This window comes from Gossypium arboreum, chromosome 4 (genome assembly GCF_025698485.1).
Source record: "Gossypium arboreum isolate Shixiya-1 chromosome 4, ASM2569848v2, whole genome shotgun sequence".
Lineage (NCBI taxonomy): Eukaryota > Viridiplantae > Streptophyta > Magnoliopsida > Malvales > Malvaceae > Gossypium > Gossypium arboreum.
In genome coordinates this window covers 117,796,217-117,812,725 of record NC_069073.1, presented here as the reverse complement: position 1 = coordinate 117,812,725, position 16,509 = coordinate 117,796,217, and positions in this window count along the sequence as shown.

The window sequence follows — 16,509 nt, the reverse complement described above, 5'->3', positions numbered from 1 at the left end:
GAAGCAGATCGAAGATAACAGATTTGGTGTCTCAGAGAAAGCGGAGAGCGATCGAAGATAATGATTTGGCGCTCAGAAGGGTGGAGAGTAGATCAAGATAACAGATTTGGAGTCTCAGAAGCGACGGAGAGCATATCGAAGATAACAAATTTGACATCTCTGAGCGGCAGAGAACGATCGAAGATAATGATTTGGCGCTCAGAGCGGCAGAGAGCGATCAATATAGCGATTTGGCGCTCAGAAGCGGCGGAGAGCGGATCGAAGATAAGATTTGGCGTCTCAGAAGCGCAGAAGAGCGGTCGAAGATAACAGATTTAGCGTCTCTGTAGCGGCGGAGAGCAGATCAAAGATAATAGATTTGGCGTCTCTGTAGCGGTGAAGAGCAGATCGAAGATGATTTGGCATCTCTGTAGCGGTAGAGAGCAGATCGAAGATAACAGATTTGGCGTCTCTGTAGGGCGGAGAGCAGATCGATGATAACAGATTTGGCATCTCTGTAGTGGCGGAGAGTAGATTGAAGATAACAGATTTGGCGTCTCTGTAGCGGCGGAGAGTAGATCGAAGATAACGGATTTGGCGTCTCTGTATTAGACGGGGAACAGATCAAAGATAGCAGATATTGCCTTCCTGAGTTGTAGTGAAGCAGATTGAAGCCGTCAAGAGGCCATTTAAAGAAGATCAAGGATCAAGAACTCAAGACTCAGTGAGCCCGGGCAAAATTGGTCTTTTTATAGTCTTTGCTCTATTCCTGTTAACACAACAATGAGCAAAGAGGGGAAGCTGTAAGACCCAAATTTTGCCCAGGGCCCAATAAAATCACAGCCCAAATACCAAAACTCAACTAAAACCCAAAATACCCCAAGCCCAAATACAACCCAAAATAAAAAATAAAAAAAATAAAAAAATGAAGAAAAATAAAAAAACCTAACCTCTTCACCCTATGTGCCGCCCTAAGCGCCGCCCAAGTCCTCTTTTGTCTACCACTTGTAAAAAGAAAAGATAGTAAATAATAATAAAAAAATGTTGTAACAAGGCTATAAAAGCCATCATAAAACCAAATGTAGGGGGGAAGGAGGGATAAAAAAAAATTGTATTTTCACATAGAGATAAAAAATCTAAAGCAAAAAAAGGTTGATTTTAATTTATTGTATTCCCTTTGTTCATTTTTTTTTTGTTATTTTATTTTATTTTCTTTATTATATATATATATATATATATATATATATATACATAATTTAATTGAATTACTTATTTGAATTCCCTTGCAAACATGTTTATATTTTTCCCTTTAAATCTATTTATGTATACCATTTGTTCCCCAATTTTAAATTATACTTTGTTTATTTCAAACACTTGCCTATATTACTATTTTTTATATACAATGTTTATATTAAGTTTTATGCTTTATGTATCTTGTTAATTGTTGGTAAGTAAATCTTGTTTCAAATTATTTTGTATAATTATTGATTTATATTATATAGTATGTCATTCTTATATTCTTTTGTATATTCTTACATGGTTGCATTTATATAATTTATCTATGTTACAACTTGTTAATATGTACACTATTCGTTTTAAAATTTTATATAGGTGCACATTACTATTGCTATGCACATAATATATATTATATACATATATACATTTTTGAATCTTGGTTTTAAATTATTTTGCATAACACTAACTTTAAATTTCCTCTTATAATACTTATTTTGAAGCTCATTTATATGTTAAACTTTATACACTTTATGTATTATTTATTTTTATTTTTATTTATTTTACGATCTATTGTAAATTTTTTGCATGTATTATCTGTTTATGTATATATATATATATATATATATAGCTACTTTTAAATTGTTCATTCCAAGTTTATTTGTTTTAACATTTTTATTACCTTTTAAAATATTTTTCTTAAAATAGATTTTTATTTAACCATTAGTTAGAAACATTAAATAGTGTATGTGGTAAGATTATTATCATTGGGCATGTTTCGATTTTCGTGTTTGTACTTTTCAAAAATTTGTATAATATATTATTGATATATGTTTTCCATATTTGTTACTTTGTTTTGCATCCCCATGTATTATATTATGATTGAGATTGCCAACCTATTTGCTTGAAATCAACCTATTTGCCTGAAATTATTCATTTCATTTTCTTTGCTTCAAATGAATCGAATAAATACGTTGCAAGTTTGTTTCCATAATCACTCCTTTTAAAAAAAAAAAAATAAATTTTCAAAGCAAGGTAATATTTCGTGTTTGGTAATTCGAGAAATTGTGCCCTAACGTGTTGGGTTTCGATTTTCTGTTTGACCAAATAAATATTCTCTCGAGATTTCGTCCATGTTTTTTTCAAATTAAAAATAAGGCAATATTTTGAATTTAGGAAATTCAAGAAAATAGTACCCTAACTTACTAGGTTTCAATTTTTCTTGTTTAACCTAAATAACGAAATATCCTTTTGAAATTTCAAAAGCATGAGTTTTGGAAATTATAAAATGATCTTGTATCGAGGATTTGAAATGTTGTTTCCTATCGTGCTGGGTTGCGCTTTTTCATTTGTTCAAAACGATCGAAGATCCCTTTGAAATTTCACTCACGTTTTCTAAAAACTCTTTAAAATAAAAGAAATGTTCGATGTTTGGCAATTCGGGGAATAGTGCCCTATCGTGTTGGGTTGCAATCTCCGCTTGTTCAAAATAATCGAATGTCTCTTCGAATTTCACTCGTATCTTCCAAGGTGAGGCAATGATCAATGTTTGGAAATTGAGGAATCGTGCCTCTCTGAAATGGGTATCGATTTTCGTTGGACCAAATAGTTGGGCATCTTTTTGTTATTTTCGAATTATAAATTTTCGAACGTCGAAACAAGAAGATTTTTGGCAAAGGACTCGGGTTAATCAAATGTTATTAACAAGAACCACATTTCAAAAACATTTTTAATTTTAGACAAAAGGACAGTATTTAATTGATTTGGTACCAATTTTGGGCCTAATGAGGGTGCTAATCCTTCCTCATACGTAACTGACTCCCGAGCCTATTTTCTCATATTTTCGTAGACCAAAACCATTGTTTTAGTAAACTAAAATGTTTTATTAAAACAACCCAAATTTCTAGGTGATCCGATCACACCTAAACAAGAAAAGATTGGTGGCGACTCCATTTTCGCTTTCAAAAAAGTCGATCCATCATTTTTAAATCGGAAAAAAAAATGGTTTCGACAAAGATAGTTAAGTGACAAGTCTAACACGTTAATATAATCATGGGACTCTTGCTGATAAATACTTCTAGGAACAATGAAAATTAAGAAAGTTGACTCTTCAGAAATACTAAATCTATACTCAATCAACACTCCTTCAACTTTTACGTTCTCTTCATCTCCACTCTTCAAAACCTTCAACTTTTGATCCTTCATAGTAAACACCTTTCTCTCATTTATACTCCTCCCTTATCATATACCATATCAATAATTATATATTTTACTATTTACAACCAACCATCAAACGTTACAATATAACCATCCTCGGTATTGGATTATAACATTTTGTCTCTTATTAGTTAACTTTGTTATCTCCTTAATGAAATGATAATATAGAATATTAACTTAATTATCTAATTTAACTCTCGACATACAATTAAAATATAAATTTTATGATTTTAAAAAAATAAAACATAATTTTTAAAAATATCAAAATAATTCTAACAATATCATAAAATTATAGTCTCCACAAATAATTCCTTCGTCAAAAAAAAAATGAATAAAAAAAAAGTTTGGAATTCTTACTATTGTGGACCCAAAATGTCTGTGGTGTGAACGAAGACTCTTCGTAAGAAAAAGTTTTTAATCAAATATAAAAAAATAAACCATTTATCCCACTTAGAAAATTTGACTGATTTATGAATGTAGTATCACCGTTTTTAGTATTTGTTTATGATAAAATATTTAAAACTATTAGTAGCTTTCTCTCAATTATTAAATAAGAGGATAATACATTTCAGCACACTCAAACCTATATCCTCTTATATTGGCAACAATATCGATATCAATCAAGCTAAGACTTAATCGGCAAATTAAATTATAACCATATAAGATATTTTTATGTAAAAAAAAAGATTTAAGGTGGACGCCATGAAGAATTCAAAAAATGCATGTACTCTATCCTTATCTTAGAAGAAGTGGCACTGGTCAAATTTTCTTGGAGTGAAAGGCTATTTCAAACATTGAAGGGATGATATTATGGACATTTTAAATTCAATTTTAAAGGATATTGTCTATCCTTACTTTGAAATTAATGGATATATAGCATGTTGATTTTGCAAATTGGGTGTAATTTTTAGGAGTGATTCATTTGATAATTTGAGAGCCCAACATTGTCCCTAATGGATTAAGTATTTGGTGAATTTTTTTTTGGTTTGTAAGTGAGATTTTGGGAGAGTGATTGTAAGAGTTCGAAGATAATTTTGAGGCTATAATTATTTATAGGTATGAGGATAGATTGAGCCTAAATCAAGAGTTTTATTGGATTAGTTGTTGAGTAAAAATCAAGGGTTCTTCCGTGCAATCCATTCAAAGTAATAGTGAACTGGCGAAAGGGGTGATTGGAAATATATAATTAGGGTTAAATTAATTTGTAATTAAATTCCAATGCTTTGACTATTAATTACATAATTATTTAATCATGGAGTTAATTTACTAAAAATATCATAACTAAACTCTCTATTATACGTCATTACGAAAGTTATTTATTTTTAACTTTAGTCTAATGACCTTGTTTGTTACCTTAAAGGATATCCATTAATCTAATTCGGTTCCATTTTACCTCATGATCATCATTATATTTTTCACAATGAAATGATCATTATTTATGCTAGTAATATGAATTTATTTGTCTCGGACAAATGACTTATGGTCATATTCCATTATTGTAAGTGAACTCATTTCATGCATAAATTACTTGAAAGTTTATATTTACAATGAAAATATAAATAATGATGCGTGTTTATGTTATCTGGACATTTAACTATCACTTATAATTTAACGACTTAATAACTACTTTTTTATTTTCCAAAATATTATCTAATTAATTTAGTTAATATGCCCAATGAAATTATTTTCTCAATCTAATTTTAATTTTATTAAAGATAAATATATTTAAATACCTCGTTAATAAAATTGTGATGACTCATCAATTCAATTTCCACTTTGAACTTCAATTATTTAATTTCAATCAATTAAATAACAATTGGATAATTTAATTTAATTTCTAAGTCGTCTTTTGTACTTAAGCTAAAAAACGCATCCACTGTAGATACTGATATATACAATATATTTATCTTAATCGTCATTTTTCATTCGTTTCAAAGTATCGGTTCTATATGCAATCTGTTTAGGGTTATGTAATCATGAAATCATTTCATTAAAATATCATATAAAACATCATGCAAAAATTATTTGTTTATACAACTTAATATTAATTAACTTTTAAGTAACCAATGAACAAATATTTATTTATACATTTTGTTTTACATAAAAACAACATCTAAAAACATCATGCAAAAATATTAAAAATCATTCAAAATATTTATTCATTCGATCTATATAAAATTTACAGATAAACAATCACAAAATCAAGACACTAATCCCAACAAATTTACAAAAACATATTAATGAAATTCTTATTTAATTTAACAATTGTATAGCAAGCCTATTCCACTACAGTGTCAACATTTTATAATTCTTCCCCAACTCATAAATAGAAAGATAATGTACTTTGGTACACTTAAACTCACATTCTTTCACATTAATAATAATACTCATACCAACTAAAGTAGGACTCAATCCACGAATCGGTCCAAGTAAGGTTGGAACACTCGATTCATTAGATCCATGAAAGCGGCAGGTGCATTCGTCAACCCAAACGGCATAACCAGGAACTCATAATGACCATATCGAGTCCTGAATGCTGTCTTATGAATATCCACTTCCTTTACCCTTAACTGATGGTATCCAGATCGAAGGTCAATCTTGGAAAATATCGAAGCTCCTCTAAGTTGGTCAAATAAATCATCAATCCTTGGCAGAGGGTATTTGTTCTTTATCGTCAGTTTGTTCAACTGGCGGTAATCGATGCACATGCGCATTGTCCCGTCCTTTTTCTTCACAAATAGCACCGGTGCTCCCCATGGAGACACGCTTGGCCTAATGAAGCCCTTATCCAACAACTCTTGAATTTGAGCCTTTAACTCCACTAACTCCTTCGGTGCCATCCTATACGGTGCGATGGACACAAGCGCAGTTCCAGGCAACAAATCTATTCCAAACTCAACTTCTCGGTTCGGAGGTAATCCTGGAAGCTCCTCCGGAAAAACATCTTGGAACTCCTTTACGGTCCTAACCTTATCCACTGTCAGTCCCTCCTCTTCTGACTGACTTACAAATGCCAAATAGACCTCACAACCTTTCCGAATCCACTTTTCGGCTCTTAATGCCGACACCACATTGGACAAATAATCCTTTCGCTCACCTATCACCATAACCTCCTCATCCTTTGTGGTCCTTAACACCATTCGTTTAGCGGCACAATCCAGTCGTCGTTATGCTTAACAAGCCGTCTATTCCCAAAATGAGATCAAACTCTCCGAATGGTAACTCCATCGAGATCTCCAGGAAAATCTTACCTTGAGTTTCTAAGGGTACATCCCTATACGCTTTGTCTACCCTAACCGAAAGGACCCAAAGGACTTAGTACAGATACCCCACTCACAATCTCCTCGAGTGCACACCCAACGACCCAGATATGACACATGCAACATAGGAATGAGTAGATCCAACATCCACCAAGGCAGTATACGGCATGCTAAAAATAAAAAATGTACCAGTTATGACGTCAGGTGCCTCACCCTCCTCGCGGCGACGAGCAAAGATATACCAAAGTCATTGGACGAGCCTCAGTGTTAATAGTACCCTTGCCAGGTGCCCCACGTCCATGACCATTGCCACCGCGACCTCGGCCATGACCTCTCAACGGCGACGGTCCACCTCGCGCTGTTTGCACGGGTTGCACAGCCCTTTGTTCAACCACTTGAGCTTTGAGTGGCCTCTTAGGACAATCCACGATCTTATGTTCCTTTGATCCACAACGAAGACAAGCCCCGAACGTTTCCAACATTCCCCAGATGCATTCTACCACAATCTCCACAAGCTTGTGGTCTAACAAGATTCACCGGAACCGCCGAATCGTTCTTCCATCCTAGCTCTCTTAACATGCCGGTTTGCGGCACTAGTTGGTCCAAGATCTCTCTGAATCGATTTCGATCCTGTCACGGTTCCCTCGTTCACTTTGCTTCACCTCTTGACTATCTTAGCCTTTTCTATCAGTCAACAAAATCGCGCTCTCTTTATGGAGCTATGAGCACCCTTAGCTCATCTCTCGAGGCCATCCTCAAAGCGAACACTGCGCTCGTATTCGGTAGAGACAATACCATTAGCATACCGGCTCAATAGCAGAAACTCTGCCTCATATTCACAACGGTCTTACCACCACAGGTCAGTTCAGAATTCCTTCCTTCACATCCACATAGCTAGCTCAGACATACTTCGCCTTGAAGGGTCATAAATAACTCCTGTGTTACCCTCTCACTGGGTACCCTCTCTCAAAGGATCCACCACCGATCGCCTCATCCGTAGTAAGAATCTCGCTCCTTTTAACTTTTGCTCTCTTGAAGCGGTCCAAGTCATCCATAATCCGCTCCGTGACTTCCAGCCAGTACTCAGCTACATTTGGGGCTACTCCAGATACACCCCTAAAAACTTCCGCTCCGTTGGCCCGGAGTCTCTCAGAAATGGACCCCTTATTCATGGGCCCGATATTAGCTCCAGCCACCCTTTCCAAAATTCTTAACATGGCCTAGGATAGAGCGTCATCCCCCGCGGCCCGATCATACGGCCCATTCTCATCCACCGGTGGTGGTCGTGCTACTCCAGCGGGTATGTGTTTAGAAGACGAAGATCCGGCTTGAGTACTACCTCGGCCTCAACCACGGCCTCGACCACGGCCTCTTCCCTGAGTAGCTCTCGTACTCATATCGATTTATCTTATTATGAATTTTATGCAGTTAGTTTACTGTTTCCACTGTTTTTTACAGAATATCTTATGAACAGATAAGGTTTCAGGGTTGTTCTCGCGTAACCATAATTTAGCTCTTGTCTCGGTTCCTAGGGCTTAGTTTACCCTACGGTCTCGGTTTAGAGCCTTTACGCTTTATTATCTATAGTACTATCTCTAAGGTTTAGTACTAACTACAAGATAGTTCAAGATATAAAATGAATAGTACTTACCTTGGTCTTGGTGCCGGGATTCATGTGCCACCTCATCGGTTTCAGATAAACTCAAAAGATTTAGACTTTTGAAATCCATTTTCCAAACATTTGTGTAAAAAAAATAAGTTCGAGATTATCTCCTTTAAATGAAAATTTTATTTTCAAAAGTCATGTTTTTCCAAAATACCCTCTTTTTTTTGGCATAAAGTTTTGAAAACCCTTTTGGACTCGATCCACAGTAGAGTTGTTGCAACCTAGGCTCGATACCACTAAATGTAGCACCCCAAACCCGCCCAGACGTTAAGGCCGAATCCGACATGCCACTTTGAAGTCAAAACTTGTGTTCCTTTTTAGTGTTTTAAAAAAAAAGCGAATTTTGTCAAACTAACCAAGTGAATGGAAGTCAAGGCACCGTAAGTATCCATAACAGAGGAGGTGAGCCATGAAGGTCGCTAAGTACCAAGCTCTCGATTGGATCCAATCCTAGACATGTCCACATCCATTGCCACACTTGGTTATAACAAGTTGAAATTTCTTTCGGTGGTTATCTTTGGTAAATTAAATATTCGTGTCATCGTGTTATTTAAAAATATCGTTTTGAAATCGTGCCTAAGTCTAGCCCATTTGAATTATTATTATCCATCAATTTAAAGTTGTTTAAAATAATATAATCTCGTAAAATCAAAGAAGAAAATAAAGTTAAAATGGCCTTATTACAACCCAAAACTTAAATAGTAATTAAAATAACTTAAGAAAACCAGTCTCTTTTTAAACCCAAAAGTGTTCACAATGGCCACTCTAAATCCTCTCGGCTCCAAGTCACCCACATCAAGACTCACCAAGGTTAATGAAGGGGTGAGTTTGGGAAACTCAGTGTAAGGAAAACCCATTTAAAGCCCAAGTCACTCAAGCCCATTGGGCCTAAGCCCATTCAAGTAACAGTGGTAATGGGCGAGCCCTTTTCAGATTACAATAAACCGGGCCTTAGCCCCTTATTCAGATAGCAAGTATGGCCCATAGGCCCATTTCAAAATACATGCAACATCAAGAAACATATGCAAGCCTATTTGGGAGACTACTCAACCCACCAACCACTACACTCCACCCGTACCAGCCATACACTTCATGTGGGAATAGCTCAACCCACCCAAATTTAACACTCCACGATTGCTTGCCTTCTTTGCTCGATTATCAATAAATTGAGGCAAAGCCTCCAAGACGTGGACAAGCCACTTTCGGTACTTCCTCCGTCAATATCCCAATCCCATGCATCGAGATAATAACAATATGGCATGCGATAAATAGCATCAAACATGCATTTAGGTCAATTTAACCTAGGGGTATTTTGGTAATTTATCTTCCGTGGGTAAACCGTAAATTTTCCACTTTTAAAGGTATTTCAATAATTTATCTATTTTAGGGTTTTTCATGCATATTCCTACCTTTCACGTACTAACAGAATCACTCTCGAGGGTTCTTACCGAATTGGGCTGTTGGCCCATCATTCCAATTTTGGCCCATTAAGCCCAAAATATCGAGGCACGTAAATCATGCACTTTGTAGTCCAAACATTGCAGCTTACCAAAACATTAATCGATTTACCTCACGAGCATTCGCACACTCGCAAATCTACAAAATACCGGTTTTTGGCATTTCGGCTTTTCGACTTTTGTCGATCTAGACTAAGAAAGAGGGTGTTAGTTACACACCTATTTGCAACGATATGTTGACGAGATCCACACACGAACCGCCTACAATTGGATTACTAACACGTTAATCTAACTATTCAAATACAAACTACATATTAACCCCTTACAATATTCGGCCAACCACACCTACAGATCATAGTGAGCTTATAAGAAATTAATAAGCAACTCATTAACAAATTTTGTCAATGTTTACCACATAATCATAATTTCACCGCAAGTCGTCTTCACGAGCAACAAATCACTAAATCATTTATAACTGAGCTACGAAACTCCAAATCAAGTGCCGTTAATTTTCCCTCATATATCTTCTATCCATAAAATTTTCAGAATTTTTGGTTTAGCCAATAAATACCAGATTTTTCTCAAAGTTTCCCATGTTTCACTTGTTTGACTAATCGACCACTCTTCATTACGAATCAAATTTCTCATTGTACAGAATTAAAAATATGTTCTAGTTTATTTCATTTGAAACTAGACTCATTAAGCTTTAATTACATAATTTATTCAGCTTCTAATTCATTTTCCACAATTTATGGTGATTTTCCAAAGTCACGTTCTTCTTCATTGTCTCAAGCGGTTTATTACCAAATCACTCTTTCACACCTAACTTGCATGCTTGTTATTTAAACATGTATATCACCAATCAATCATCACATATCTATGATTTTACTTAAGTATAATCTCCATTTCATCATTTTAAAGCACAACATGTTAGCCGATTTTTCCTTTAGCATCTAAGGCACATGCATGCTCATTTGTTTGGCTCAACTTCACCTATCTTCCATTTTTCATCAAAAGAACATGAAACAACAACCAAAAACTAAAATATGCTTCATGAGTTAGGGTAGAATCAAGAAGAACTCATGAACATCAAGATAGAAGCAAAGTACCAAGAACTTACCTTCAATTTTTCCCCCTCCTAGTGACCTAATATTCAAGGGTTTCCTCCCCTATTTGCTCTCTCTCTCAAATTCAGCTATGAAGAACAAAGAATGAACAACAACCTTCCTTTACTTCCTTTTGTTATTCTTATCACTCAACATTTTATGACACATAAATGATATACTAATATTTGTGCCATACTCATGCCATAATTCCAATAAAAATATGCCCATAATGCTTATCATGGCCATCATCCATTAACTATTAAAATGCTAATGCCCATCATTCATTAACTATTAAAATGCTAAAATGCATACATTATCAACTATCCATTACCTTGGCTAGCCACTACATTAAAAGTGGGGAATTTGACATGCAAATCCCCCTATTTTGCACTCCTATTTATTTGGCCACTACAAATTAGCCTATAGCATTTTCAAACATTTTCACATAGGTCCTATTTCATAATTTCACTCCATTTTTCTTATGGAACAAAAATTAACTAAAATTACCGGGTTCTATCTTAAGCTTGAGCCTTCTAGAGGCCCACTAACATAATTAAACCTATGCCAACATTCACAGAATTCCCGAAAATTGGGGCGTTACAACTCTACCCCCCTTAAAGAAATTTCGGCCTCGAAATTTACCTGATCCAAATAGTTGAGGGTATTGTTGACTCATAGTCTCTTCTGATTCCCAAGTAGCTTCTTCCCTCCCATGATTACGCCATAGTACTTTTACCAACGGAACCGACTTCCTTCTTAGAACTTTAACCTCTCGATCTAAAATTTGTATGGGTTCTTCCTCAAAGGTCAAATTAGTCCTTACTTCAATCTCCTCCACTGGCACAACATGTGAGGGATCCGATCGATATCGTCTTAACATAGACACATGAAAAACGTCATGGATTCTGTCTAACTCTGGTGGTAACTCTAACTGATACGCTACTGGCCCTACCCGCTTAAGAACTCGATAAGGCCCTATAAACCGCGGACTCAATTTGCCTTTCTTGTCGAATCTCAAGATCTTCTTCCAAGGTGAAACCTTTAAGAAAACCATATCCCCAACCGCGAACTCTATCTCTTTGCGCTTTAGGTCCGCATACGACTTACATCTCATCGATGCCTCTTTAATCGATCTCTTATCAACTTAACCTTACTTTCAGTATCTACCACCAACTCCGGTCCAAGCACTTGTCGTTCACCCAACTCTGTCCAACACGTAGGCGTACGACATCTCCGCCCATAAAGTGCCTCATATGGAGCCATCTGAATACTTGCTTGGTAGCTGTTATTGTATGCAAACTCCGCCAATGGCAAGTAGTCCTCCGAACTCTCACGAAAATCGATGATACAACCCCTTAACATATCCTCCAAAATCTAAATAACCCTCTCCGACTGTCCATCTGTTTGTGGGTGAAAGGCAGTACTGAAATCCAAACGTGTACCCAATGCCTCCTGCAACTTCTTCCAGAACCGAGATGTAAACCTAGGGTCTCGGTCAGAAATAATCGACACTGGCACTCCATGTAGTCGTATTATCTCTGCCACATACAACCTAGCCAACTTTTGCAGGGAGTAATCAGTACGAACTGGTATGAAATGGGTAGATTTTGTTAACCTATCCACCACTACCCACACAGAATCTTTCTTGGTGGGTGTCAAAGGTAGCCCACTCACAAAGTCCATAGTGACTCTCTCCCACTTCTACAATGGAATTTTCACGGTTGCGAGAATCCGTATGAAATTGATGTTCACTTTCACTTGCGGGCATGTCGACATTTCCCACGAACTCCGTTACTTCTCGTTTAAGCCTGCACCACCAAGATAGCTTCTCGCAAGTCGTGATACAACTTATTCCTCCAGATGCATGGCACAAAGTCCCCATGAGCTTCCTTCAATATTGACTGCCTCAAGTCGAGTCCTTGAAACACAAATTCTTCGTCGGAAGCATAAAACTCCTTCAAGATTCACCCAAAATCCTCATTCTCACCCTTCTCAACTTGTCAAACCAAGAACCAACGAGTTATCCTTCAACTATTTTCTTTTTAACTGCTTCACCCAAATAGGCCTCACTTGCAATTACGCTAATGACTTCTATCATCAAATGACTCAAACGTGCAAACAAGGCTCTCAAATCGAAACAACCCTTCGACTCAACGCATCACCACCACGTTAGCCTTACTTGGGTGGTACTCAATCAAGCAGTCGTAATCCTTAAGCAACTCTACCCATCTTCGTTGCCTAAGGTTTAACTCCTTCTAAGTTAACAGATACTTTAGGCTCTTATGGTCCGTGTATATGATACACTTTTCTCCATATAAGTAATGTCTCCAAATTTTCAACGCGAAGATCATCTGCTAGCTCTAAGTCGTATGCGTGGGGTAGTTCGCTTCATGACACTTAAGTCGTCGGGAAGCATAGCGACCACCTTACCCTCTTGCATCAAGACACATCCTAACCCCACATGTGACGCATCATCGCATACGCGTGAAGTCCTTCCTGACTCGGTTGAATCAACACCGGTGCTTGACCAATACCTTTTTCAAATGGTCAAAAGCTTTTCTTCGACTCTCGGTCCGCACAAATGCTACCCTTTCCTTATGAGTTTAAATCAATGGTGCAAAGAATCGAGAAAATCCTTCTACGAACCTTCGGTAATAGCCCGCCAAACCCGTAAAACTCCGATTTTCGACATCGATTTTGGTGGCTTCCATCCCGAATCGCCTCAATTTTTCGAGGATCCACTCTAATTCCTTCAAAGAAACCACAGGACCTAGAAAAGCCACTTCTAACCAAAATTCACACTTACTAAACTTTGCATACAATTCCTTCTCTTTCAAAGACTTGCAAGACAATCGTAGATGCTCCTCATGTTTCTCCTCGGTTTTCGAGTATACCAGAATATCATCGATGAAAACTACCACGAATCGGTCCAAGTAAGGTTGGAACACTCAATTCATTAGATCCATGAAAGCGGTAGGTGCATTCGTCAACCCAAACGGCATAACCAGGAACTCATAATGACCATATCGAGTCCTGAAAGCTGTCTTATGAATATCGACCTCCTTTACCCTTAACTGATGGTATCCAGATCGAAGGTCAATCTTGGAAAATACCGAAGCTCCTCTAAGTTGGTCAAATAAATCATCAATCCTTGGCAGAGGGTATTTGTTCTTTATCGTCGGTTTGTTCAATCTGGCGTAATCGATGCACATGCTCATTGTCCCGTCCTTTTTCTTCACAAATAGCACCGGTGCTCCCCATGGAGACACGCTTGGCCTAATGAAGCCCTTATCCAACAACTCTTGAATTTGAGCCTTTAACTCCACTAACTCCTTCGGTGCCATCCTATACGGTGCGATTGACACAAGCGCAGTTCCAGGCAACAAATCTATTCCAAACTCAACTTCTCGGTTCGGAGGTAATCCCGAAGCTCCTCCTAAAAACATCTTGGAACTCCTTTACGGTCCTAACCTTATCCACCGTCACCCCTCCTCTTGATCGACTTACAAATGCCAAATAGACCTCACAACCTTTCCAAATCCACTTTTCGGCTCTTAATGCCGACACCACATTGGACAAATAATCCCTTCGCTCACCTATCACTATAACCTCCTCATCCTTTGTGGTTCTTAACACCATTCATTTAGCGGCACAATCCAGAGTCGCGTTATGCTTAACAAGCCAGTCCATTTCCAAAATGAGATCAAACTCTCCGAATGGTAACTCCATCAGATCTCCAGGGAAAATCTTACCTTGAGTTTCTAAGGGTACATCCCTATACAGTTTGTCTACCCTAACCGAGTGATCCAAAGGACTTAGTACAGATACCCCACTCACAATCTCCTCAGAGTGCACACCCAACGACCCAGATATGGCACATGCAACATAGGAATGAGTAGATCCAACATCCACCAAGGCAAGATATCGGCATGCTAAAAATAAAAACGCATGCGCTTATGACGTCAGTGCCTCACCCTCCTCGCGACGACGAGCAGCATATACCAAAGCTGGCTGACGAGCCTTAGTGTTAATAGTACCCTTGCCAGGTGCCCCACGTCCATGACCATTTCCACCGCGACCTCGGCCATGACCTCTCAACGGCGACGGTCCACCTCGCGCTGTTTGCACGGGTTGCACAGCCCTTTGTTCAACCACTTGAACCTGAGCTGGCCTCTTAGGACAATCCCTAATCTTATGTTCCTTTGATCCACAACGAAGACAAGCCCCAAAAAGTTTCCAACATTCCCTCAGATGCATTCTACCACAATCTCCACAAGCTTGTGGTCTAACAAGATTCACCGAACCGCCGAACTGGTTCTTCCATCCTAGCTCTCTTAACATTCCGGTTTGCGGCACAGCTTGGTCCAAAGATCTTTTACAATCAATTTCGATCCTCATCACGGTTCCCTCGTTCAGCTTGCTTCACCTCTTCTGCTATCTTAGCCTTTTCTATCGCAAAGAAATCGCGCTCTCTTTGCGGAGCTATGAGCACCCTTAGCTCATCCCTGAGGCCATCCTCAAAGCGAACACTGCGCTCGTATTCGGTAGAGACAATACCATTAGCATACCGGCTCAATAGCAGAAACTCTGCCTCATATTCACAACGGTCTTACCACCCTGGGTCAGGTTCAGGAATTCCTTCCTTCGCGCATCTACAAAGCTAGCTCCGACATACTTCGCCTTGAAGGACTACTTAAATAACTCCCAGGTTACCCTCTCAGCTGGGGTACCCTCTCTCACAGTGATCCACCACTGATACGACTCATCCCGTAGTAAGGATACTGCTCCTTTTAACTTTTGCTCTCTTCGAGCGGTCAAGTCATCCATAATCCGCTCCGTGGCTTCCAGCCAGTACTCAGCCACATTTGGGGCTACTCCAGATACACCCCTAAAAACTTCCGCTCCGTTGGCCCGGAGTCTCTCAGAAATGGACCCCCTATTCATGGACCCGATATGAGCTCCAACCACCCTTTCCAAAACTCTTAACATGACCTAGGACAGAGCGTCATCCCCCGCGGCCCGATCATACTGCCCATTCTCATCCACCGGTGGTGGTCGTGCTACTCCAGCGGGTATGTGTTCAGAACAGATCGTCAATCCTTGGCAGAGGGTACTTATTCTTAATCGTCAGTTTGTTCAACTGGCGATAGTCAATGCACATACGCATCGCCCCATCCTTCTTCTTCACGAATAGCACCGGTGCTCCCCATGGAGACACACTTGGCCTAATAAAGCCCCTACCTAACAATTCTTGAATTTGCGCCTTTAACTCCACTAACTCCTTTGGTGCCATCCTATATGGTGCAATGGACACCGTGTCGTCTTTGTCCAGCAATGTGTCGATTCCAAATTCGACTTCCCGATTTAGAGGCAATCCCGGAAGCTCCTCCGGAAAGACATCTTGAAACTCTTTAACAGTTCTAACCTTATCCACTGTCAGCCCTTCTACATCTGTTTGACTTACAAATGCCAAATAGGCCTCACAACCTTTCCGAATCCACTTTTCAGCCCTCAATGCCGATATCACATTAGACAAATAGTCCCTTCGTTCACCTATCACCATAACCTCATCCCTTTCCGTGGTCCTTAGC